Source organism: Hemicordylus capensis, chromosome 1 (genome assembly GCF_027244095.1).
Source record: "Hemicordylus capensis ecotype Gifberg chromosome 1, rHemCap1.1.pri, whole genome shotgun sequence".
NCBI classification, from domain to species: domain Eukaryota; kingdom Metazoa; phylum Chordata; class Lepidosauria; order Squamata; family Cordylidae; genus Hemicordylus; species Hemicordylus capensis.
Genome location: NC_069657.1, coordinates 335754053 through 335781196, shown reverse-complemented (window position 1 = coordinate 335781196; position 27144 = coordinate 335754053). Strand labels below are relative to the sequence as shown.

Genomic DNA, 27144 nt, shown 5'->3' with positions numbered 1-27144 from the left:
CCATGTCATCTAAGGCTGTGCACTAAACCGGTTCCATGCTCTCCTGGGAGGGTGGGGGCTCACTTTAAGGGCAGGGAAGGTGCTGCCTAGCTGCCAGCCCCCACCCTGCTACTTTTCCCTGGCTGGCACTCTTCCAAAAGGCAGGTGTGCTGGCCTGCAGCATGCCTGCTTGCAGCTGAGATCAGTGTCACCACGCAAATGGCCGATATGCATGTGCATGCATGTACGTCAGCCATTTGTGTAGCAATGCTGATCCTGGCTACAAGCAGGCACGCTGCAGCCCCACACACATGCTTTTTGGAAGAGCACCAGTAGGGTGAAAGCAGCAGGGCAAGGGCTGGTAGGTAGGCAGCACTTTCCCTGCCCCTTAAAATGACCCCCCGTTCCCTCCAAACCGGCTTGAACACTGGTTGCCAGAACAGTTCCATGCATATCCCTAATGTCATCCAAGGAGCACAGAGCTGTCTTTCTGTGGGCACTTTCAATATCAGTAACTTATTGCTAGTGAGCAAAAGATTTGACAGTACTATGCATGTTGAAGTGATACAGTACTGGAATCAGAAACATGACTGTTGGAAAGTCTGTTGGATTAACCAACCAGTGAAAAAATCATGTCACTCCAAAGATAAAACATCTGTGTTTACTGTGCCTGTTTTATACTGGTACATTGAAGGAAATCCTGTTTGCTGTGATATGCTCCTGTGTGCTATTTCATTTTAAATTTTAATGGTCTGCTCTGACAATTAGTATCAAATCTGACAACTGGTAAAAAGCTTTTGGAGTTAGTTATTCTTGAAGGTCTTTCCAGCTGTACAGATCTTAATGAAGGATTTATGTTATCTATTACACTTATGTCAGTTTATGAGTTGATCCCTTGCTCCCATAAGTAGTCTAGATCAGGGGTTCCCAACTCTGCTTCTCACTGAGGCTCCAATTGTGTGCTGGAGTGAGCGGCAGAGCTATTAAATGGCAATCGCTCATGTGTGGTGAGGCAGGTAGGAGCCTGCCTCCAGACAAGCCCTGCGCGCCTGCATTTTTGGTTGTGTGCCCAACCTTAGTATTTTTTACATGTAATGACAGTCTTCAAAAGATGCGATAGTGAATGCAGAAAACAGCACTCTTAATATTTAATTTTGACTTGTACTTCAGCAAGAAGACTTTTTCTATTTAATTGCAAAACCATTTTTTAAACACAGGAAAAATAAGCTTACACGCAAATGTTTTGAGTTGAGCAGGCATGGAGGGATAGAATTCAAGCTTTTTCTTTCTGCTTGTTTTCATGCTCAATAGTGCTCTCCACTGTCCTGGATTGGATCCCCCATGCATTTCACATACAGTATGCATCCCCAATGCATATTACAAGCTGCTACTATTATGAATATTTATATACCACTTTTCAACAAAAAGTTATCAAAGCGATTTACATAGAAAAACAAATAATAAATGGTTTCTGTTCCACAAGGGCTCATAATCAAATAAGAAACACAAGCTCTTTCTTTTTAGATTGTGAGCCCTTTGGGGACAGGGATCCATCTTATTTATTTATTATTTCTCAGTGTAAACCACCCTGAGCCATTTTTGGGAGGGTGGTATAGAAATCAAATAAATATATAAATAAATAATAAGCTAGACACCACCAACAGTGGTGGGGTTGTATAGGCACAGTTGCTTTTCTCCTGCTAGATATGAGAATCACCAGTTCAACTTCTTTACTCAGTTATTTAAATTTGAAGTAAATTTCCATGCTTTTGCACTAGTGCAAAAACTACAGGAATTTCAAGGGAAATTAATAGCTGTGATAGAGCCGTTAACAGTAGTTTCAAACACCCATATATCTATGTTTATCTTAAGTATAAATTGATTGCTTAGGAAGTGAGGAAGAAGTGGATACTTATTAACCATACCAAGATTCTACTAGATGCAAATTGATGGTACATTCTGCTAAGAGGAACTTTGGGTCAGACTGCAGCAGATCATTATGACTTCAGTCTTTGGTACTCTAGAAAATAACGGCTAACTACCAAATCATACATTCATGAAATGTCTGCACAGGGCTTGTATAACAATGAATACATGTAGCAAGAGACTAGAAGAATGTCCCCTGCCCTACTCCCAACCTTCACATGTACATCAGAACTTTTGAACAGAGTACACACAATCCTCCCCCATGCATTCATTGCACATAGCATTGTGCGTAGCATGAACTCGTTTTTGCCGTGAGAGGAAAATATGCTGCACATATTCAGAAGCACTTTTGTCTTTATTGTTTATGCTTTATATATTTTCAGACTGAGCCCTGGCTCTGAAATGGGTTCTGGAGCACAGCCCTGGCAGAGGTTGAGCCTGGAATCACAATAATTCAGTTTAAGCACACATCTACATAGCACTTTTAGACTGAGCTCAGTGACATCAGACAGCAATGATATTTTGCCTGCCCTGTCTCAAATGGGGAAATTTTGGAACCAGTACAAGTCATGCTACATACGTAGCAGAAGCCGCTTTTTAAGTACACAAGAAATGTGTGTGCTTCACCCATTTCCTTTGCTGCCATGAGTATGCATTCTAAATATTTGAAGCTTAAAATATATATATTCCTTCCTTAAGCACTTACTTCAATACAGCTTGTGCAGGAGCAGCATTTCTGAAACTGAAAGTTTGCTGTAGATGAATATACAAATAAACAGTTACACCTGACACCAATAGCTAGTGTTGACCCTAATTGAAGTGACAGAACAACACTGGGGAACTTTAGCCACACTGTCGCCCAAGAGGAAATTAGAACTGCTTGCTTTGGAACCAAAATAAAAGGCATTCAGAAACCGCTGTAAATATAATTAAGGTTGGCAACATTTGGACTGAAATTAGATTATGACATGAATGTAAACTGGAGGTGGAGAAAATTGTGCTGACTTGCACACTGCTGTGATACAGTACAGATTACAAAATAAATGAGGGAAGAGCAAGATAACTTTGTTAGTGTGGTTACAGTGTCAAGGGCTGGGATAAATTGTTAGCTCATTTGGACACTGGTTTAGGGAAGGATGTTTAAAGTGCTAGCTTAACACCTGCAATGCTGTGGTGACATTTTGCAGTGACTCAAATGCCTATAGTTCATCTCCTGCTCCAAGAGAAATAGATCTTGAATGAACCAGAGCCTTAGACTCTCAGGTAGTTTTGAGTTTCTGTGGCATAAGAAAGGGTAAGGGAAGAGATGGAAAAGGAGATATTAGTGGGGTGGGAGGGTGGATATTCTGTCGAAGGAAAGCCTGCAATTGCTCATTACTGTTTTACAGAGAATATTGGCTAAACTTTTAATGGTTTCAACCTTTGTAGAGTTAATGCAATCCTGGATCAGGGTCCTGTGTCTAACATGACAGCTGATATTTTCATGGACATATGTTTTCATAACAGTGAATTCTTAGAAAGCAATTATTGGAATAAAGGTTGCTTTTTGGCATAAAAATCCAATCAAAGAGTTGTTGCATGGTTTTATATTAAGGCTGCATTATAATCATGACCTTGTGTATTGTTACCTGTATTTCAAAAGCGTTCCATCTAAAACCACTTATTCAATACATTATTAATAATAATTTTACTTCAGGAAAATGTAAGACAGCACTTCAAGATGTATAATAAAAAAGATGTATTAGAGTACTTGCAAATAAACCATTCCAGAACTACACCTAAGTGGTCTATGGAAGGCATATACAAGTATTTAAACCACCTTATTACAAATTAAAAGTGGACAATAGATTTCATGGTTCACAATATTCATTGATCATATTTTGCTTGGCCCTAACTTCTGTTTTCATATACCACTAGCTTGTAGATCATATTTCTATTTGTTATGCTCATCTTTGAAAAGCATTTAGTAGTGTGGTGTGTTTTTTTTAAGGAACCTATGGCTGTGATAATTTTAGGGAGATATATTCATGTTCCTGTGAAAATTTTAATAAATTAAGCAAATACTCCCCCCCCGCCCCACTGCTCAGAAAATCTGAGTTTTGTACATATTGTTTGGGGAAATTATTGTTCAGTCTATTGCTATCTTTAATCCATGAAACTGAACACACATAATAGACCTGCATATGTTGGATTTTGTGCATATAGTAGGCTTGGAAACCATTAAAAATATCAGATTCTGACCCTCCCCGACCCAACAATGACAGAAGGTGAGTCAGCTCCTCCCAACTATTGTTGAAGAACTCCGTCAGGTATTGGACCTTCCCCCCTTGCTGTTCCCTCTTCCTCATCCTTTCCCTGTGACTGGATAGGGGGTATAGAACATGATGCATTGCTTCATCTTCGCTACTGGGGGAATACACACACACATAGCACTGCCTTCTGCACCTTGGGGCTACATGATTGCAGCATTAGAAAAAAGTACCAAACCCAAAGGTTGTTTTCAATGGAATGGAGTGCTACACTGCTGCCCAGAAGCACTTTAAAAACATTTACATTGTAGCCTTGCTGCTACCCACAATGGGTCGCTATCATTGACAGGCAAGCAGTTGGCAAGCGAACAATGCAGACTATGGCCCAATATTAATGCATTTTTTTCAAGGACATGTGTATATGTCTGCTGAATGTCCCATAGGGCATGCTGGGTGGGTGATAGTCCCGGTGCAGTTTCACTCCCCTTTTTGTGTACAGAGCAGATCAGAAGCAGGTATGGTTTGATCCAGCCAGTGATTCATTGTAAAAGAGAACTCTTTCATGTCCAAAAACAAACAAATGGAGAATAGTGACGTTACAAACAGTACAGGGATATTAGAAGCCATGCCTGATAATATTCACCTGGCAAGGTCCCAACTACAAACTTGGCAAACCCGTGATGAACCCATGGATCAGAGCCTCTCTGTGTGGTTTAAAAAAAACCCGCTATGCCCCAACCCCATCCATGACTGATCAGGGGATGCAGGAGGTTGAGTGGGTGGGAGCAGCAGCAAATGGCCTTGCATGAACAGGTCTGGTATTAATGCAGTATTACGATATTGCTCATGATTGTGGCTTTATTCTGTATTGTTTCAGGCTTGCATTTCCAAGTTAAATACAATTGCTTTTAATAATAACTCTCTCCCCCACTTTCTTTCATACAGCCTTGAGAAGTTAGAAGACGTTTGAGAAGAACATCCCTTTTACATCTGGAGCTGTTTATGATATCATTGATTTTTCAAAACTCTCAAGGCTTCTGAGAGCAACAAAGACTGGCTGACATAAATTCTTCTTTGCATGTTCTTGGTCTGAACTAAATGTACCAGAACTTCTGGATGAGCATAAGGATAAAAAGGTTGGTGGATTATTTGAAAGCTTGCAACTTCAGAACTGCTTGTTCCTTAATACAATTTACTCTCTGTGTGTGGCCATATACGTTTAGCTATATAACTTCTTTTTTTGAACTGAAAAAATACATTTCCTACATTAAAAAACAAACAGTTTGGATGATACTTTGCCCAACTAGCCTACCACATGATAAAGACGTGAGCATGCCATGAGCACACACGTGTTCTCCATCCCTTAATTGGATCACGTCTAGAGAAGCAGTTTGGATGCAGCACCCCCTTGCACAGTTATGAAATGGCATGCTGGGGTGGGTGCATTCATGGACCACTTACATCATTATTAGCAGGCCTGTTGCACAAAATACCATCCCTAAATTCTTCCTGTGATTGCAATATCAGAGGCAGCGTTCCCTCTAAGGCGTGTCTGCTCACTTAATTTTAGATACCACTCAGGTTGAATCATGAAGGCCCTCCTCTGAATGCAGGTGCGCACACACTGCCTTGATACTGCCACCCAGAATAAAACTCATTCCGCACGCAGATTAATTTTTTTAGAGAGAACACTGGTCATAGGGCAGATTTGCCAAGCTTGCTACTGGTATCTTGTGAATTTCACTTGATTTTAGAGATTTGTTTATATATTCAAGAACTGATTTGTCCTGAATGCATTATGTGGAATGCTGTACTCTCAAGGAAAAATAGTTATACTTGTATGCAACGTTAGTGCATATTGACTAGTGCAGCTTTGCTGGGTGGGGTGATTTCTATCAAAGAAATCAAGTCTGTCCCTTAGAGATTAATAACTGAGTTTTAATTTATATTTATCCTAATACAAAAATTGTTTATCAGCAGCTAACCTAATGAGATCACTAGGTTATGTCCGGTGGAGGCAGACGCTGCCACCTGCTCTTCCTCCAGGGCACTTATCTTATTTAAGACCTGTGGCCTTTGGAGTTCTCTCTGGTCTGTTTTTTTAAATAATTACATCCAAGAGTAACTGTTTTGTTTATAGTCCCTAATTTCCTTAAGAACTCTTGTATCTTACCGCATCCTGACCACAGACTTCATGTTTGGTCTTCAGTGTGTGTGTGTGTGTGTGTGTGTGTGTGTGTGTGTGTGTGTGTAGAAATTAGCATCCAGAGGATGCAGCAAAATTGGGACCATTTATTTATGTATTTATTTTATCATTAAATTTTTTTGCACTGCCTTTCATTAAAACAATCACAAGGCATATATGGCACGGGGAGAAAGAATTTAATTCTCCCTCACAGGCTTTGATTGGATCATGGCTTACCTGGGTGCTCTTGTTACATACAACCCCACCAAGAGACTAAATGGTGTCTTTAAGTCTTCTTATCACTCTGTGGAATGAGAAACACAAAGTACTACTGTTTATGTATTGCAACCTTGTCATTCAACACAGGAACAGCAAAATAAAATACATCTTGTTATATCCCTAAACTGATGCCTATCTCATTGCCTTATGGAATAAAAGAGGCTGTAGAAAACTAAATTATCTAATTTGGATATGTGAAGAGAAAATGGATGAGGGCTAAGGTTAAGTAGGCCATTCAGGATGAAGAAAAAAATGGGTGGGTGGGGGGAAATGCAGCAGAAATATGAGATGAAATCTGCATCACCTGGAATCTACATCACCTGAGTCATTTTTGCTTACAAAAATGAAAGCTATTTGTGTGGGGTTTTCTATACATATTGTAATGAATGTGTATAGGTTGGGTGGAAATGACTACTGCCATAGTGCAGCACATTCATTTTAAGCCTATAACAAGAAGGACTTTAATGGCTCATTGTTGCTAGATGACAAAATGCATGTGATTTGCCTCCGTTGAAATTAATTGAGTTTGAGGTTACATGAAAGCATTATGTTACTATTATATTGTTTTTCTTCTTTCTCTGGTCTGTGATATAAACATAAGATTCTTTCTCTTTCTTTCTTTCTTTCTTTTCTTTCTTTCTTTCTTTCTGCTCTGTTGTGCTTAATTTATTTATTATTTATTTATTTATCAAATTTGTATACCGCCCCAAACTTTCGTCTCTGGGCGGTTTACAATAACATAAAACCAGTTAAAAACATATACAAAAACTTTAAAACAATTTAACAATTTAAAAATAACCAGAAATTAAAACCCCAAAATATTAGGAAGTTGAGAAAGCTTGGGCAAAAAGATGGGTTTTCAGGTATTTTTTGAAAATTGCCAGAGATGGGGAGGATCATATCTCAGCAGGGAGAGCATTCCATAATCTCGGGGCAGCAACCGAGAAGGCCCGTCTCTGTGTAGCCACCAAACGAGTTGGCAGTAACTGGAGCCGGACCTCCTCAGATGACCTCATTGGGCGGTGGGGCTTGTAATGAAGAAGACGCTCTTTTAAATACCCAGGGCCTAACCTGTTTAGGGATTTGTAACTTATAACTAGCACTTTGTATTTTGTCTGGAAACCTATTGGCAGCCATTAACTCCATCAGTAAAGGAGTTAATCTGTTATATCTGCTTCACCCATGCAAGTCATCACATGCTGTTAAAATTCTCAAATGAGTAGCATGTTTGAAAATGATAAACACTCTTGTTTAACCTCTTGTCAACAAAAACAGAGAATGGGTACAGTAAAACATAAGGATTGAGATTATGTTTAAAAACTTCTTAGACTTCAGTGCTTGAATTATAGGGTAGTCAGCATGTACTCACCCCATTACCTTTTGTGATGTCCTGCTTAACTACTGATTTCAGAAGGCTCCAAATTGCCATAATTTAGCTAAAATTAGGAATCAGGAATGAGTTAGGAATGGAACTTGTAGATTCATTGGACCTTCACTTTCATTCCTCATAATCTGAGCATTACTAACAGAAAATCTGTTCTTCAAAAGGCTCTCTGAGCAAAAATCAGGTTATTAGGTGGTACGAAAAAATTTCCTACCTCATCTTTTTTAAACTTGGGGAATTTGGAGATTAATAAAGACAGAACTAAAATATGATAAAAGTGTTATCACTGTAAATGTTACCAAATCCATCCATTAGCAGAATTATACCCTGGTAATCAATATGCCTTTTAGTAGATCAGTAAGTACTATGTTCTTGTTGTATTTCCCCCCACCCCTTGTTCTGGATATAAACCGTAAGAGGAAGAAAACATGCAGTTCTGTAACAGAAGAGACATATATGCCAATGACAGCAATTAGCTATCCCAAAGACAGGAGAACCTCATTATCCTCGGATTCGTTATGTATTCATTTGTGTATCTGTGGTTAGGGAAAAGACACCCAATCTTGGCATATGCAGGGGAAAGGGGGGGACACAGACCTCACGTATCTGTGGGTCAGGGGTGGCTGGAAATAACCTCAGAGGTCATTTATGCAGACATTTTTTTCTATGGAGCCAAAAAAAATGGCACTGTTCAAGAAAAAAGGGGGAGAACCAATTTTCAGTTGATTTGATGGCATTCTGGGGCACAGTATGACTCGGGGAGCAGCAAAGCATGGTAAGGAGCTCCCCGCATGTCCCCCCCCCATTTGGCTGATTTTCTGCCATTTTTAGCAAATTTTGATCTGACCAGAAACCTAAGTCCCTCAATGCCATTGCCCTAATGCCTCGATACTCACAGTTTTGGTATCTGCAGCTGCAGCCGGGAATGGAACCCCCATGAACATCGAGGTCCTCCTGTACAAGAAAAATAATTGTATAGTAAATGTTGCAGAACAGCAGCAAGAGCATTAAGCATCATTTTTCACTGAAATTAGTAAGAACATTTCAGTGATTGCCCTCTGCCCCCACCCTGTGGGAACCAATAGCAGGTATGTAGAAGTACTGTATCTCATCCTACAAATCATCCTTCATTTTATTTGATAGTCCCTTACAAGTTGTCTTTAAAATTGCATATTATAGTCTTGTAATGCTACAAAATGCCACTATTTTGTAGCATTGTCTGGATTATTTGCCTTTATCCCAATTTTTTTATTAGTTTTAATGGCTGACATAACGACAAAGGCAGTGGTTATTATGCTGGAATGTGTTTTTGTTGTTTTTGTGCTTAGTAGATTCTATTCTCCCCCCCCCCTTCAGTGTCCTTATGCTTTTTTCATAAGAGCAGCTGGAATAGGCATGGCTAGAGTACTTTTTCCATAGGAGATTGACTTTCTTATCACTTGTATCATAATAAAATAGCTATTGCTCTGAAATGTCTTGTCTGGACCATGTATGGTTTACAATGTCTGAATAGTTTTAACCATGTATGCTTTCAGAGTTATTTGGTTTAAAGGAATATGAAATTTTCATTTAGTTGAAAATAAGTGTGTATGCGCTCTCTCTCTCTCGCTCTCTCTTGCTCTCTCTCTGTCTCCACACACACACACACACACACATACACACACGCTCACACTAAACAGCAGGTTGTAATTTTAGACTATTTGCAGTCAAGAGGTTTCTGATGAGCAAAATGCTCATTCAATTTAGAAATGCAGATTATAATAATTTTCTTATCTTCCTCCCATCAAGAATCCTGCCATCATGCAGATGTATATGTTATGTGTTAAATCTAATAAACTTCAGTTCCAGGTAGCACATGCTTTAAACATATAACTCTTAAACTCATCCACAACGGATTGTTTTTAGCTTGACTAAATGAGATATGATATGTTTAAATTGACCCATCTAATTTAGTGCCTGTTTTTAATATATGCAAAGTAGTTTATGGTGACATTGCTTGTCATTTGTTTTGAAATGGCTTATTTTGCCAAAAGGGATCATCATATGGTTTATATATCTGCACAATAAGGCACAACATAACACAATAAAAAGTTGGGAAAGGAATCACCAGACTTCAGAGGCATAGGAATTAGTCAACTGGGAAAGAAATGCTGGTTTCTAAAACCATCTAAATCTATCCAGGTTCAGATTACCACTAAGAAGTTCCTTTTCATGAATAAGGTTGGCCGCAACAGAGCATTGCAATGCAGAGTAGAAAACACAAACAATCCTGTCAATTTGGGCTAAGGTGGGAAATTACTTCTCAGCTTGCCTCCACCCCCTGTAGAGATTGGCTAATCTTGTACTGCCTTTATAGGGAGAGTGATTCTTGTCTAAAAGGAGTATCTGGACTATCCTTCTAAGCCTTAAGTGTGTCAGCTTGGTTGCCTCTTCCAATTCTGTGGATCTGCACAAGAATTCCTATACCAGTCTGCAGAGTGGCCAGCATTGCAGCTCTGCTCCCATTGGCTGCATGCTTGGAAGAGAAATGAAGCAGATTTCCTACAACATGGATGCACTTTAATGTTGCTCACTGTGATCAGTAGTATGTTCAAAACATGGGAATAATGACATGGACCTTACGTTTAATGGCTGGAATCCTATCTAAGGAAGTGCCGGTGCATGAGGGGATCAGAATAACAGCACCAGTGTACTGGGAAGGGGCGATTTTCATTCCCTTCCCTTCCCTAGGCAGCCCTCTGTACGTCCCCAAAATATGTCCCTGAGGGCTGTACAAATATGGCACAGTGGGGAAGAGGAGGTAATCAAAAATCACCCCTTCTCTAGTGTGCCAGTACTGTTAATGTGGAAGTGCTGTCAGGATGTCCACTGTCTGCACTCACAGGTTAACTCTTATTATTTGGAGTATTTGAGTCACACTTATATCAGTGAAAAAAGCGTATCAGTGGTAAGTCATGTTTTAGAATAGGCTACAGAATAATTCAAATAAATGTGTAATTGATAATGCAGTGAAGACTCTCCTCATGAATAATTGTTACCATCATCAATTGCCTCTAGTAGTGAACTCAGCTGGATATGAAACAGGACATTCAAAAGTAAGACAGTGGTTTCTACATATTTGGGGAATACCTTAGTACACAAATATAGCATTTAAAAAATAAACATCTGTTTGCTTCCACAACCTTTGAGAGTTTCCAGGACATCAGCAGATGTTGAGGATGTAGAAATAAGAAAATATTGGCCTACGTCAAGGCTAGTTTGGTGCAATGTGATGCAAACAACCACTAGAAGAAGACCTTCCAAGGGACACATATTGCACAACATGTCATGCAACACTTTCTGCAATATGTCTTAAAAGTTAAAATCTGTGTGTAAGGCATTCTGCAGTGTACTGTGTACACTGTGCAGTGTGTCAACATCTACCACTAGTGGAAGAACTAGTCTGGAACAAAGGTTCTGCTTTTGGTACAATGTATTTGTACTATATCCTTGCACTAGTACAATAGCAGTATACTAGCACGACACTGCCTGGTTAATAGGCCACTGTCTGGAAGCTTAACTTCCAGGTTCACACTGCATGCCAAAGACAGGCATCCTGTCTTTGCTGCTATCTTTTGTATGGATATAGATGCTACACTGCTGCCCTGACACAGGTTTGCTGAAATCCTGAATTTCTCAGTTGTTTTCTGTGAATGGCTCTTTCACGTCTGCCTACGGGGAGAAATTAAAATGGGTTTATAGGAACTGGAAGTCAGGCAAACTGGTGAGTCTAAGCCTGGAGGGCTTCAGCAGTTAAGAACAGCATTCTCAGACATAGAATACTGAAGCTATCAGTTGAAAAAAACAGAAGGAAATTGAGTGAGGGGTAGGAAGGAGTTGGCCTTATTGAGCAGATAATATAGTAGGCCCATGCACCACCAGAAATATTGGATCAATGCAAATGTAATAACAATATGCAAAAACAAAACAAACAAAAACCAGGGAGGCTGTTATGGCCTCCCCAGCACTATCGGTATTGGTATCAGATCGGCAATGACCTCACATTTTACCAATCGGAGTGGCTTGGAGAGCAAGTCTCTCCAAGCTGGCTGAAGACCTGGGCTTTAAGCACTGCACCCTGAAAGTGGGGGGTGGGCCACCAAGGTAACGACCCAGGAAGCTCCCTTCTGCCAAGTGGGTGCTTCTTGTGGGGTTAAGTAATATATGCAATAGCTATATGTTCTGAATGGATTATTATACCAGGAACCTTGGGATGTGAATAGGACGTGTGTCAGGGTGAAAATCCAAATGGCTATCGCTTGTCTGCACTGCATTGCTTTCAATGATATCTGCATTTACATGCCAATATTTATCATAAGTAAATACCAGTACAGAATTGTAGAATTTTAGAGTTCAGAGGCATCTTGGAAATCTTTTAGTCCAGCCTACCACGGAGGTGCAGGAAACTGCATCATCATCCCTTTATTTGAAGGAGACTTGGTCTTGTGGTAGCAAGCATAAATTGTCACCTTTGCTAAGCATGGTCCACCCTGGTGTGCATTTGAATGGGAGACTGCTGGAAGTTATTCCCTTAGGGAGATGGGGCCGCTGTGGGAAAGAGCACCTGCATGTTTGCATGCATCAGGTTCCAAGTTTCCTCCCTGGCATCTCCAGGATAGGGCTAAGAGAGACTCCTGCCTCTAACCTTGGAGCCACTGCCAGTCTGTGTAGACAATACTGACCTAGATGGACCAATGGTCTGACTCAGTATAAGGCGGCTTATAAGGCAGCTTCCTATGTTCCCTTAGTGATTTCCTTCATTGAACAGGATGCTACCAGAACTAGATTGGGACAGTTTGTCCACACTATCCCGAAATTAATGTTTTAGTTCCATATAGCTAAATGTATGAATGGATTATTGCTTACCTTAGAAAATAATAACTGGAATAAGAAAATGAAAAAAAATGCAGCAAACAAAAGAGAAAATAATAACTGAAAATAAGAAGAGGTGTAACCACAGTTGGTCAAATTTATCTGAAGTATAATCATCATAGTCATCACTAGAATATAGTGTTGGTTAAGTTGTTGAGTTGCCCACGGAGCAAAACTACCATCTGTGGGATAATGACTGAAAACCACTAAGTTAGATTCCACCCTAAATGTAATAATACTGCAGCAATAGGAATGAGATTGTGCCAGTAATAGAGGAAATATCTTTTGTCTTTAGAAATGTCAGATAGCTATGGTCTTTCAGTAATGATTAGAGACTTTGTCAGTGTTGTGTGTCCTGGCTCACACACATTTCATTTCATAGAGAGCAACTAAACATTGATAGGGTACATTCAGATTTGAAGATACTTGATCGTCTGATGTGGTGTCGTACTCACCCACCCCCGCCAAGTGTCCAATGTTGTGCCAAATGTGGCAGCAAAAGGACCATTGCAATCTCTTTAAGAAGTCACTTGGCAGCATGTTTGATATGATTTACTCCTGGGCCCAACAAATGCATTCGGTTTTATTTGTTAACCTAGCAGAACATTATTTATTAATGAGTTCTTCATGCTTTATTAAGTCTAATGTCAAAACACCTCTGTGGGACTGTAGGCATGTTCTGCCTCTGTGTTAAAAGCCTTCTAAAGAAAATGAAAAATTATACAGTAAAGCTGCAGATAAAAACCCAATAGATATCAGTTCCAATTACTCTTGATCCTGGCAGATGATGTTTCTGAATAGTTTTGTAAAGAGCAGCATCAGATAATATAAGCTGTCTCAAATGAAAGAATTCTGCACTCTCAAATGTACATAATTAGGAAGGCTTAGAAAGTTAACAAAGCCACTCTGTTCCCAAAGCTGAGTGGTATATTCAGCAGGTGAAAGCTGACAAGTTCGGTAGGGAAGTACAATGCTTGCCTGCTGTCATTTATTCTTTTATTTTTCATCTTGGTCTTTTATATCAGAGCAGGTAACTTCTATTTGTGAACATTAACATAATGGACTGTTGAAACATGAGGGATTAACTGCAGTTTTCTTAACTCAGTTGAGCTAATATTGCTTAGGAAGCCAATACTGGAGTTCAATACATTTCTCCCCCTTTCTCCCAGTATTCTTCCTGAGCATTGTATCTCTATCAGTGACATGCTATTCAGTTGTAATTATGACTCTCCTGTGCTGTGTAGTTTGCTCCAACGTGCCTGATGGTTTTAATAAAAGAACTAGCATTTAGCACTGATTGAGTGAAATCAGCAGCATCTGTCTGTCTGTCTGCTTCTAGCATTGTAGATGTTAGTGGAAGAAAGCACAAAGATGCACAAGCTGAGCCTTAAGCGTGTTGCAATGATTATACTTTAACATCTCACTAATTAAAGTTAAAGTTAATAATTTAAAAAAATCCCATGCTAGGATTGTCCACCAGGTCTTCTATTTCTAGTTTTGCACCCAAGCCCATCTCAAATACATTTTTGTAATCCATCCCAAAAGTTCAGAGTTCTGTATTTCACCCTCCATTGTTTCAATTATTTCCATTATTTTCTTCACGGTATTATCCATGTTTGGTTGTGTGTTGTGAGTGTAATGAATTAATGTGCCCATTCTTGGTGCTTCTATGTTTCTTTTGCTTAGTGGACATTGGTTATACATGCTTATGAATTTATGAGATTAATTTCCCATTATGGCAGTGGTTGCGAACAACTGATATGCCTGTGTTTGCCAGGGGGAATTGGGTCCACAGATAGAAGCAGGAAGGGTGGAATCAGTGGACAATTCCAGCCTGATTTGTGAGATCAGATTTTAAGACTCAGTTCTACAAATCCACAAATACTACATAACCGTAATCCATTTCACTTTCAGTTTAGACTATTGTGGTTTCCTCCAAGAGGAAGCAGAATTTCCCTTCTATATTGGCTAGGGAATCACACTCTTTCTTTCCAAGTGTTCCAGTAGATTCCTTGTTTGGCAAACTAGGAGTCCCTTTCCCCTTTCTTACTTAGTTTATTTTACTGCTTTTGAAAACCTGAATTTGCAGTTTGACAGGTTACAACAATGTAGTAACAAAGGCACCATATACTGTGGCAGAGGCAAAGTACCCCGTGCTTCGCCTTTGGTCAATGGGTCTGGTGAGAGAACTTCCTCCTAACCTCATCAAATAAGCAGCTACACACTATCCATAATTACCCATGCCATTAACAAACTATTCCTACTACACTGTGCTGATCCCATTATTATTCTGTAATCATTTTCCATGTATATATAGATAAAAAGTTAGAGGATAAAGGTTCATTATGCCATACAGGTTGGGAGAGATAATTATGCAGGATGAGATTTTCCATCTGGAACTCATTTAAGATATGATTCACTTTTCTAGGGGACATGATTGACTGCCCAAAAATAGCAGCAGGAAAGGCCAAAGTGCCATCTCTATGTAGTCTGTTGGAAGCTTTTTCTTTAGACTTCCTGACCCCTCAAGTTGTGGGCTGGAAATTGGAATTAAGGAGTTGCCAGTCCAATCTGCCAATAGTTTTTTCTGACCTACAGCACCCCCAAACAATCTCATTGTTTTCCCCAATCTTGCCCACATACCTAAAACAGCTTGCCTCCTGATTGCAGATATTTCTGTTTTAAATCGATTTTTAAGTTAAATTAAGAATAATCAGCAGTATTATAAGAGCACTACTTAGAAATAAATTGTATTATTTTTGAGATATATATATATATATATATATATATATATATATATATATATATATAAAGAAAAATATACTCTTTCTATATGGTGTTATATTTAGCATGAGCTCTGAAAAGAAACAATTGCAAATTGTTGCTTATTTATTTATTTTAAACACGACGTATCAATTCATGATCATTCATGCATGATCAGCATACATCAAGAGTAGATAAGTTAGAGTTGTATCAATAAAGGCCACACATAGATTCTTATGCACTTTTCAAAAATCACACATGACATTGGAAAACAGCTGCAACATCTATATTATTAATTCTCCAAGACGGGCCATGCGTGGGGACGTGGTAGAAAGGAGGCGATTGGCTGACAGAGTTTGCAAGCAGAAGCACCTGATTGGGCAGTGGAGATTCCATATGCAGACAAGGAGGAGGAGCCTGTGATGGTTAAGGTCAGTTGGAATGCAACTGTTACTGGTCGGAAGATGTTCTTGATTGTAGAGGAGAGGAATCTCTCTATATAAAAGGATAGCATTCAGGGGTCTGCAAAAAGTCGGGTCGTGAGGGAGGAAAGAGCCCCTTCAGGAGAAGGAGGATACCGTTGTGTGAATTAAATAACTCAGGGAGGGAGGGAGGGAGAGAAAAAAACATGAAGGGTGGGGGAAGAAAGAGTGGGGAAGAGCGAGTGGAGGAGAGAGAGAAAAAGAAGGGAGGGGGAAGAGAGAAGGAAGGGCAAGGGACGGGCTTGAGCCTGTCAGCAGCCTGAGGGGAATGAGCAGCCATGGCAGCACTAGCAGCAAGGAAAGGCCCAGTCAACCACTGCTGCTGTTTGGGGCTACCGCGGTCATTGTCAGAGGGAAGCAGGCAGGCGAGGGATGGGCCCAGGTCTGTCAGCAGCCTGAGGGGAATTCATGATCATTAGCATGAATTGGCATGAGCGGCCGTGGTGGCAGCAGAGAGGAGCAGCCCAGTCAACCACTGCTGCTGCTCCTGGGGGGATGAGCAGGAGAGGGGTTCGGGTGAGGAGGTCTCTGGGGATAGGGGGCTGCAGCTTGGCCAATAGGCGGCAGCAATGCTGCAGCCACAGCCAAGAAGGGTGAGGAGGATGGAAGCAACGGGATGGAGGAGGAGCAGGCGTGCAGCTCAGGTGAGAGTGGGAAGATCTCTGAGGTGAGGGGAGCAATCAAGTACTAACGCGCAGATGCTCTAGAGTGTGCAAGAGTTCCAGCATTGAAGCAGAGAGAAATAATGGTGGTGGCCAGGATGCAGAGGTGGAGGGCCGGCAGGCGAAGCCCCTCTGGCCAGAAGAGGTGGGTGGACGGCTGGCAAAGCCCCATCCAACAGGAAGAGGAAGCAGTGGTGGGAAGAAATAATGGTGGTGGCGAGGAGGTGGGCAGACAGTGGGCAAAGCCCTATCAGCTGGGAGGAGGAGGTGGGAGGTGGTGGAGGGATGGCCTGGCCCTGACCTACCCAATGGGGAGAGCTGCGGGGGGAGAGAGCTGCGGGGGGAGAGAGAGAGAGAGCTGCGGGGGGAGAGAGCTGTGGGGGAGAGAGCGAGCGAGCTGTGGGGGGGGGGAGAGCGAGCGAGCTGCAGTGGGGAGAGAGAGAGAGAGCTGCGGGGGGGAGAGCGAGAGAGAGAGCTGCAGCAGGGAGAGCGAGCGAGAGAGCTGCGGGGGGATGCCAGAGGCTCAGTGCACAACTGCACAGATGCTCTGTGCGGGGTCAGCTAGTTAGTATATATTTAAAATAAATAAATAGTAGGAAGCATGTGTTTAAGTAGTGGCATGTGATTGGTGTATGAGTTTTGATATGCCTCAGATAGGCAGCTCAAACCTAATGATCAATTATGCAGATAAAGACGTACATTTTGCTGCTAATGGAACATCTTCTGCATACAATGTGAAATGGAAACTGTTGAAGTTTGGAGAGTTTAGATTATTTATCTGCCCCACCTGCAGTGGAAGTGCACGAGTGAAAAGAACACTGCTAATTAAGGTGTTGTTGTTGTTGTTTTTTAGGCATTGAGTTAAAGTTTAAAGTAAAGTAGTTTATTTAGGAAATACGTCTGATAGATTGAAATCCTACATGCCTAACTGCCTACATGAGGAGTGGAGAGAAGGAAGAAAATAGAAGTCTATCTTTCAGGAGAGAGAATGAAATATGAGACTATCAGTCTAACAAAGAGGAATCAGAACAGAGACAAAGAGAGGATTGTCAGAGAGAATTCCTTTACTCACCACCTCTACCCCTAATGCCCCTAATGGTCAATAGAGTTGCTGGTGCTAAGAGACATTTCCTTCAGGAGCTGCATCTCCAACACCCTTTCTCATCGTCTCGTGCACCAATATATGATTCCCATCTTCTCTCAAAGAATCTGGAACAAGTCTCTTGGTAGTGGCTTAGTCAGTCCATCTGCTACTATCTCTTCAGTTGGGCAATACTTTAGCTCAACTAGCCCATTCTCTTGTGCCTTTCGAATATAGTGGTGCTTTCTGTCAATGTTCTTTGTGTGAGATGTAATCTTTTCCATCAGAGAGAGTTGGATGCATCCTTGATTGTCCTTAGACATCTCAGTTGGCTTTAGTTCATCAGTCCCAAAGTCTAACAATATCTTGTGTAGCCATGTAGCTTCTTGACATGCTTGGGCAGCTGATGTGCACTCTGCTTCTGTGGATGGAAGTCAATTGACTGCTTCCAGCTACTCCAACTGATGGTTGTGCCTCCATAGAAAAGCAGATGTTCACTTGTGGACTTGTGATCAGCTCTGTCTTCGGCTCAATCTGCCTCCATGTACCCTGCCAGTCTGGAGTTGCTGCTTGCTGGTAGCATGAGTTTCAGGTGTGCTGTACACTTCAGGTATCTTTCCAACCTTTTCACTGAGGCCCAGTTATTCTTGGTTGGTGCATTTACTCTTCTGCTTAGAATTCCCACTGCTGCAATTATATCTGGCCTCATGACTGTTGCAACAAATAGAAGCTTTCTAATTGCTCTTCTGTATTGGCTGTTGTCTGGTAATAGCTCACTGTCCTCATCTTGCTTCAGGAGACTTCTTCCATTGGTGTCCTGACCTCTTTGGCTTCTGTCAATCTTAAGCATGCTAGAAAATCATTTATCTTCTGCTTCTGGTTGAGAATGTTTGACAATATATATTAATGTATTGAAGCCAAAGAATTGTTTTCTCTTGCCAGTATATCAGCTTCTTGAAGGAATTCAGAAATGGCATGCTTTCAGTATTTTATTTCAACAGGTCTGAAAGACATGGGTTGTGAGGGTTTTATAGGGTGACTCAGTAGAAGAAGTGAGACAGATTGCTCTCAGGAACCAAACCTGTGACCAGTAGCTATGGCCAAAACCTGTGACCAACAGCTTGATAAAATTTTGGGAAGGTCATTGGAGACCAGCTAAAATTGTTTAAAGGTCCAGATCTAAACTAGAGTGTATCATCTGTCCATTCCTTTATAGGAATTAACCCTTTTGATATCACCATTTACTGTCTCACCTTTAAAATAGGCAGTGCACATGCCTGGCATGTTCTAAAATTGGCTGAGTCGGCTCACTGGCTAAGTTTCTTGGAATGGTAGCATGTGCTGTGCCTTTACACAAACCCAGTGGTCTGTAAAGGATGATTTGATATGGTCATTTGTGGCCTTGAGGAGGAAGAGGTAGGACTGCCTCATAAACCATAGTATGCACATAATTTCTTTCCCCAGTTTTATCATTCAATACTAAAAGATCTTTCCACAGTGTTATAACAAAAGGAAATATATGCTCCACACATAAGACATAATTAATAGCCATATTGTGACAATGTCCAGCAACACAGTAAAAGCTTGCCACAGTCAAATGAAAGGAGAGCAGATGGCTTGCTGGGTCTCTGTTTGGGTTACCAAGGAAGAAACATCATGTCTTGTGCTGTTATCCCTAGAGGAACCAATCAGACTTCATCCAATTCAGCAGCCCTTGCATATGCTTTTATTTTTAATAAAGCCCTTTGAGACTTTCAACAATGTGCATAGAATACATTTTTATGGTTGGCATATCATATCAAGTGTGCATCTAGAGTTTTGTTTGTTCTGTGTTTTCCTTCAGGGTTTATTGTCTGGTGGATAATCATTACAATAAAAAGGCTATGTAACCTTCCATTCTCTAATGCAAATACAGAAGTTTTATGAAAGTGCCATATTCTGATGGTATTTATTTGAAATATTAAATAGTTAAATTTACACTGTAAATGAAATTGCATTAATTCATATGCACATGCTGAAACTCTGACTATGCTAAGCATGTTCAGCCAATGGAAGCATGTGTGTGGAGACTATGTTCCCACTTCAGCAGTGCAGGCACTTGAACACATTTTCGCTAGTCTCTCCTTGCGCTGGAAGTGTTCTGTGCAACCTGCAAATATTTCACATAGAATTGGTGATGGAGGATGAGGCTGTAGCTCAATGGTAGAGCATCTGTTATGCATACAGGAAGTCCAAGGTTCACCCTGGAATCTCCAGGCAGAGCTGGGAAAGAGTCCTGCCTTAAACCTTGGAGAGCCATCGCTAAGCTAGACGGACCAATGAGCTAGATGCATGAATGGTTTGACTCAGTATAAGGCAGCTTCCTATGTTCCTATGACATATTTGCAGGTGTCACAGAACGCTTCTAGGAGAAGGGGAGATTGGCAAAAATCAGTACATTGCCCACATGTGAGTGCCTGAGTTGCTGAAGCAGGAGCATAACTACTGAATGTGTGTTTCCTTTGGCTGCACGCACACATTATTAGTCAGGATGTCAGCCAGATACTTCAGAACAATATGTCCTAAGCATTTCTTAGGTTAAAAGTAGAGGCTGGGGAGGGGCGAGATCTGTGTGTGTTGCATGAGATTAGGTGAGTGTGGAGATGTGAAGGGAACTGCCTTAGTGGACCCTGTGCATAAACAACTTTCTGCCACCAGGTACAGTTCTTTTGGCTGATTCTACCACCTAGTGACTAGAACTGCTGTCCCTCAGCTTTACAAAAAGGTAGAGTAGTAAGGCAAGTAGGCATGTGGTGGAGGAAATAATAGACAGAGGAAAGAAAAGAACAAGAACAAAAAATTACTTGGTTCAAGATCTTCGTAGTTCTAAAAGAGTGCAGTAATACCAAGTAAAAATAGAAAATATTCCAGTTGAACTAAAGTACAAGAAAAGCATTGAATAACCAAGACCAATAGCCTATGAAAACTAGGTTCAGCAACAGTTTCAAAGGGAGTGCAAAGGATAGCTTATCCCAAAGCTTCCTTCTTTCCCCTGCAGAAGGCTTGGCTGCTTTACTGCCCCAGAGACTGTTCTCACATTCAGCCTAACTCAGGCTAGGGAAGCCCAGCCTGGGTTAGGCTACACGTGAGAACTGCTGGGATCAGGCCCAATCCCAGTGGGGCAGCACCACCTAGCCCCATTTTTAAACCCAGCCCTTAGCCAGGGGTAAGGGCTTGAGTGAGTCCTTCATACGGGCTCTAGGATCATATAGCTCCTGCAGGCATGGAGCGCTGCGCATCTGGGAGCGTGATCCCAGAAACAAGCCATTGCTCATCTGGGAGGGGAGGTAAGCTTAACCAGCCTGCCCACCCGTGATCTCCCCCGCCCAGTTGTGTGAATGACCTCCCTGTCATTCTAGCAGTTTGTGCCTCTTGTGTGCCACAGTGATTACAACTCAGTGACTTCATGCTCTTTGCCTCTGAGACTGACCCAGTCAGCAGCTTTCTCCTACAGTCTGCTTGTTTCTTCACTGTCCAGCTATGTTTTTCTGGGTCTTACTCCTACTCAGCTCTTACTCCAACTTTAACTAACATTCTTTGGAGGCAAGCCTCCCTTTATTATCTCTTTTCCCCCCAAGTTTTCTAAATAAACCAATCAAATAACTCAAGTTTCCTTCATTCTTTAAAAATCTAGACAATCAAATCAAACAATGATTTACAATGTGAGCTCTTTGGAGACAGGAAGTCGTATTTTTGCTATGTAAATCTTAAAAAAAAAATCTTGAAAAGTATATAAGTATTTTAATAATTATAATCCATAAGAGAATAACTTGTGTGAATTGATTTAGTCATTTTAGCTGTATTCTTCCAATCTTTCTCCAGATATTTTCTCATTTCCTGAAAAAGTATAAATATATACATGTGGACCTTGTTATCCACAGGGGTTCCATTCCCACCAATTTCCATGGGTAACAAAACCATAGATAACGGCATTAGGTCTATGGCAATTGTTTGTGTGTGTGTGTGGGGGGGGGGGGGGTTAGGTTCCTGCAGGGCATAAAATTCTTGGGAAAAGGTTAAAACAGTGGAAATCAGGGAAAGAATGTGCCATAGAATCATCCCTCACCAACTGCTGGTTTCCCAATCACGGCTTTGAGTATTTTTTTAAGCTTCAATTTTAGAATTTCTCTTGTATTTTAAATTGTTTTAATTATGTAAATTTTAAAATTGATTTTATATTGTGAACCACCGAGGGACTTTTTTGTATTGGGTGGTATATAAATGTGCTAAAATAAAATAAAAATAAATAAATAAATACCCACAACCGGGAAATTGTGGCAAGTCTCGCCAACCATGATCTGTGTATTTGCAGTTTGGTTAGATTTTTTTGCATTTGGGGTTTTTCATAATTTGGGGGGGGTCGGGGGTCATTTTGAGGGATCAGGGGTCATTTGGGGGGGTCAGGGTCATTTTCAGGGGTCATTTGGGGGGTCTACTTCACTACTTTTACTGACTCCTGGTGTTTGGGGGGGATTTTGAGAATCCCTCCTATTTTTCACTATATGTTGCAGTCCTTTTGTGACCACGTTTCCCCTGTTGCCATTGATTTCAATGGCTCTCCAACTACAAACACCAACCATGAGGTTTTCCCAGAATGGAAACTTTGCAGTTGGCAAGGGATGACTGCACTGTGCTCTGTGAGTCCCCAGCTGTCCAGCAATATGCACAAAATACCAATTTCTTCTGATTTTTCCATGAAAAAATTTGAGAGCAGCTTTTAAAATGATGCCTGGGGAATAGTTGACAACAGCTGTGCAGTATCTGGTTCGGCAAATGCCATCCTTTAAAATGTGAGGGGGCAAACGATTCAGATAAAACAGAAGAGGACAGAGCAGAACCACTTAAAGAGCAGACAGGAGCCTGTGCCAGCTGATCAAAGAGTCAAAAGAAAGATAGCACACACCAGGTGAGAGATTCAGAGTATAGGTGCTTATATGCCAATGCTAGAAGCCTCTGAGCCAAGATGGGTGAGCTGGAATGCTTGGTTGCTAACACAGAAATAGATATAGTGGGCATAACAGAAACATGGTGGAACAGTGAGAACCAATGGGACACTGTTATCTCTGGATAGAAACTCTATAGAAAGTACAGGGAGGGCACCTTGGAGGTGGAATAGCACTGTATGTTAAAGAAGGGATAGAATCTAGCAAGCTAGAAAACCTGGGTGGACTGGAGTCCTCCACAGAAACCCTGTGGGTGACAATACAAGGCCTGAAAGGAAATGTGCTACTGCGGACGTGCTATCACCTTCTGGATCAAAACACTGACAGTGACTGGGAGTTGCAGGAGGAAATCAGGGAGGCATCGAAGAGAAGCAGGGCTGTAATAATGGGTGACTTCAATTACCAAGACATAGACTGGGTCAATTCACAGTCAGGTAATAACAGAGAGGTCAAATTTCTAGATATGCTGAATGCCTGTGCCCTAGAAAAGTTCTCTTGGAACCAAACAGAGAGAATAAGACCTTGGACTTAATCCTGAGTGGCACCCAGGACCTAGTGTGTGATGTCAGTGTCATTGACCATTTAGGGAACAATGAACATAGTGTGATCAAATTCAGCATACACGTGGGGAGAGAATCACCAAGGAAGTCTAACACAGACATTTTGAATTTCAGAAGAGAATACTTCTCCAAATGAGGAGTATGGTGAAAAGAAAGTTTAAAGGGAAAATCAGAAGTCAATTCACTCCAAACTGCATGGAGTTTACTCAAAACCACAATACTAGAAGTCCAGTTAGATTGTATACCCAAAAGGAGGAAAGGTTCTACTAAGTCCTGGAGGATGCCAGCATGGCTAATAGGTACCGTCAAGGAAGCCATAAAGGGGAAGAAAACTTCCTTCCAAAATTGGAAGGCCTGTCCAAATGAAGAGAACAGAAAGGAACACAAAATCTGGCAAAAGGAATGCAAGGTGACAATAAGGGAGGCAAAAAGAGAGTTTGAGGAACATTTAGCTAAAAGTATCAAGGGGGATAACAAAAACTTCTTTAAATGCACCAGAAGTAGGAAACCTGCCAGGGAGGCAGTTGGACCATTCGACAATGAGGGAGTGAAAGGGATTATTAAGGAGGATAGGGAGGTTGCAGAGAAGCTAAATGGGTTCTTTGCGTCCATCTTCATGGCAGAGGATACTGAGCATATACCTGTTCTTGAACCAGGCTTTTTGGGGATGGAGGCTAAAGAACTGAGTCAGATAGTAGTGCCAAGAGATGATGTTCTAAACTGTCTGGAAAAACTGAAAACTAACAAATCACCAGGGCCAGATGGCATCCATCCAAGAGTCCTCAAAGAACTCAAATGTGAAATTGCCAACCTCCTTGCTAAAATATATAACTTAGCCCTGCAATTGGGCTCTATACCGGAGGACGGGAAAGTAGCAAATGTAACACCGATTTTCAAAAGGGGATCCAGGGATGATCTGGGAAATTACAGGCCGGTTAGCTTAACGTCCATTCCAGGCAAATTGATGGAAAGCATCCTCAAGGAAAAAATTGTAAAGCATATAGAACAACAGGCCCTGCTGGGGGAGAACCAGCACGGCTTCTGCAAAGGTAAACCTTGCCTCACAAACCTTTTGTAGTTCTTTGAGTGTCAACAAGTGTGTGGATCAAGCTGACCCAGTTGACATAATATACCTGGACTTCCAAAAAGCTTTTGACAAAGATCCTAATCAAAGACTCTTGAGAAAACTTAGCAGTCATGGGATAAAGGGACAAGTACATGTGTGGATTGCTAACTGGTTGAAAGACAGAAAACAGAGGGTAGGTATAAATGGAGAGTTTTCACAATGGAGGGAAATAAGATGTGGGGCTCCCCAGGGATCTGTACTGGGACAGATGCTTTTAAATTTCACCATAAATGATCTAGAAGCAGGGGTAGGCAGCGTGCTGGCCAGATTTCCAGATGATACCAAACTCTTTCGGGTAGTGAAATCTAAAATGGATTGTGAGGAGCTCCAAAAGGATCTCTCCAAACTGGGAGCGGACGACAAAGTGGCAAATGTGGTTCAGTGTTGGCAAGTGTAAAGTGATGCACATTGGGATGAAAACCCCCAACTTCAAGTATACGCTGATGGGATCCGAGCCATCAGTGACTGACCAGGAGAGGAATCTTTGGGTCATGGTGGACAGCTCGTTAAAAGTATCCACTCAATGTGTGGCAGCTGTGAAAAAGGCCAATTCCATGCTAGGGATCATTAGGAAGGGGATTGAAAATAAAACTGCTAATATTATAATGCCCTTATTCAAACCTATGGTGTGGCCACACCTGGAGTACTGTGTACGATTCTGGTCACCACATCTAAAAAAGGACATTGTAGAACTGGAAAAGGTGTCGAAGAGGGCAACCAAGATGATCAGGAGCCTAGAAGACCTTTCTTATGAGGCAAGGCTACAACACCTGGGGCTATTTGGTTTAGAAAAAAGACAACTGCGGGGAGACATGATAGAGGTCTATAAAATCATGCATGGTGTGGAGAAAGTGGAGAGAGAGAAATTCTTCTCCCTCTCATATAACACTAGAACCAGGGGTCATCCCATGAAATTAATTGCCAGGAAATCTAGGACCAACAAACGGAAGTACTTTTTCACACAATGCATAATCAACTTGTGGAATTTTCTGCCACAAGATGTGGTGACAGCCATCAACCTAGATGGCTTTAAGAGAGGTTTAGATAACTTCATGGAGGAGAGGTCTATCATCGGCTACTAGTTGGAGGGCTATAGGCCACCTCCAGCCTCAAAGGCAGGATGCCTCTGAGGACCAGTTGCAGGGGAGTAACAGCAAGAGAGGCATGCCCTCAATTCCTGCCTGTGGCTTCCAGAGGCATCTGGTGGGCCATTGTGTGAAACAGGATGCTGGACTAGATGGGTCTTGGGCCTGATCCAGCAGGGCTGTTCTTATGATGGTGGGATGAGAGAATGTGGGAAGGGGAGAGATTCATATTCTATCTATCTATCTATCTATCTATCTATCTATCTATCTATCTATCTATCTAACAAACACACTTCTATACCACCCAAAACTCACGTCTCTGGTTAGTTTAAAACAAGTAAACAAGAAGTTAAAACATTAGTTAAAATAAATGACAAAAAAACCCAACCTTAAAACTGTAAAACAAAATAAATAACATAGTAAAAGTTAAAACATTACAACAATTTAAATTTTCAAAACAATATTTTAAAACTATGATAAAACTGTTAAAACAATCTTTAATTAAAAGCCTTAATGAATAGGTGCTTCTCTAAAGACTTTTAAAAAGTTGTCAGAAATGGGGAGGCTCTTATTTCAGCAGGAAACACGTTTCAAAGCTCTGGGGCAGCAGCAGAGAAGTTCCGTCCCCGAGTAGCAAGGATTGTGGGTTCATAATAAAGAAGACGTCCTCTTAAATATGGCTTTTGCAGCTTGGTAGCCAAAGTGCGCAGCTGGTCATGCTACTCTTTCCACATGTGACCTCAATGCCCATATATTTACCACAATGCCCATATTATTTGTATAACTGCATGTACATATAACTAGTCAAAAATAATTCCTCAGGTTGACCCACAAAGGATCTGTCACTGAGCCATGCACTAGAATGAATGAATGCAAATTCATTCAAATGAAGGCAGTATGGCATGCTGTGCTTGGCTGGGTGGGAAACCTGTTGCAGAAAATATTGTATGAATGCAAGCACAATGGATATTGGAATTGACTGTGGAGATGCCTAGGCTTGCAACTCTATTTGGATATGAAGCTCAGTGGGTAGTGTGGGGCAGGTCTCTAGTCCTATTCAGGCATATTGTACATGTGTATGAAGGTCTGTTCAAATGTGCATGTTTTTGTGTGATTGACTGCAATTTCATTCACTTTAAAAGTCTACCGTCATCACTCATCAATCGCGGTTTTCCCAATCGCAGATTTGAGTATCCAGGACTGGGAAATTGTGACCACCCTTGCCAACTGCAACCTGAGTATCCATGGTTTGGTGGTTTTTTTTAAAAGGGGGGTTTGGGCAAATTTCCAGGGGTCAGGGGTCATTTCCAGGCCTCAGGGATCATTTCTGGGGCTCAGGGTTTTTTTTTTCCAGTGGTCAGGGTCATTTCTGGGGGTCAGGGGGTCAATTCTGGGGGTCAGGGGTGATTTTCAAGAGGTTTGGTGATTTTGGGGGTCCTGGGGTGATTTGGGGGTGTTGAGGTGTCATTTCTGGGGTTGGGGTCATTTCC

The 27144-nt window shown here is 41.3% G+C and overlaps 1 protein-coding gene across 4 annotated transcripts in view; it reads left to right on the top strand.

The window, feature by feature from the left end:
• HS3ST5 (heparan sulfate-glucosamine 3-sulfotransferase 5) overlaps positions 1–27144 on the top strand; it is a 263739-nt gene that overhangs the window by 112387 nt on the left and 124208 nt on the right. For 3 of the 4 annotated variants that reach the window (XM_053312770.1, XM_053312710.1, XM_053312848.1), the window contains exon 2: positions 5100–5290. The gene's annotated coding sequence lies outside the window, so the exon portion shown is untranslated. Of the gene's footprint in view, positions 1–5099; positions 5291–16088; positions 16108–27144 lie in introns of those variants that run through there. The other variant, XM_053312926.1, reaches the window with a different exon arrangement.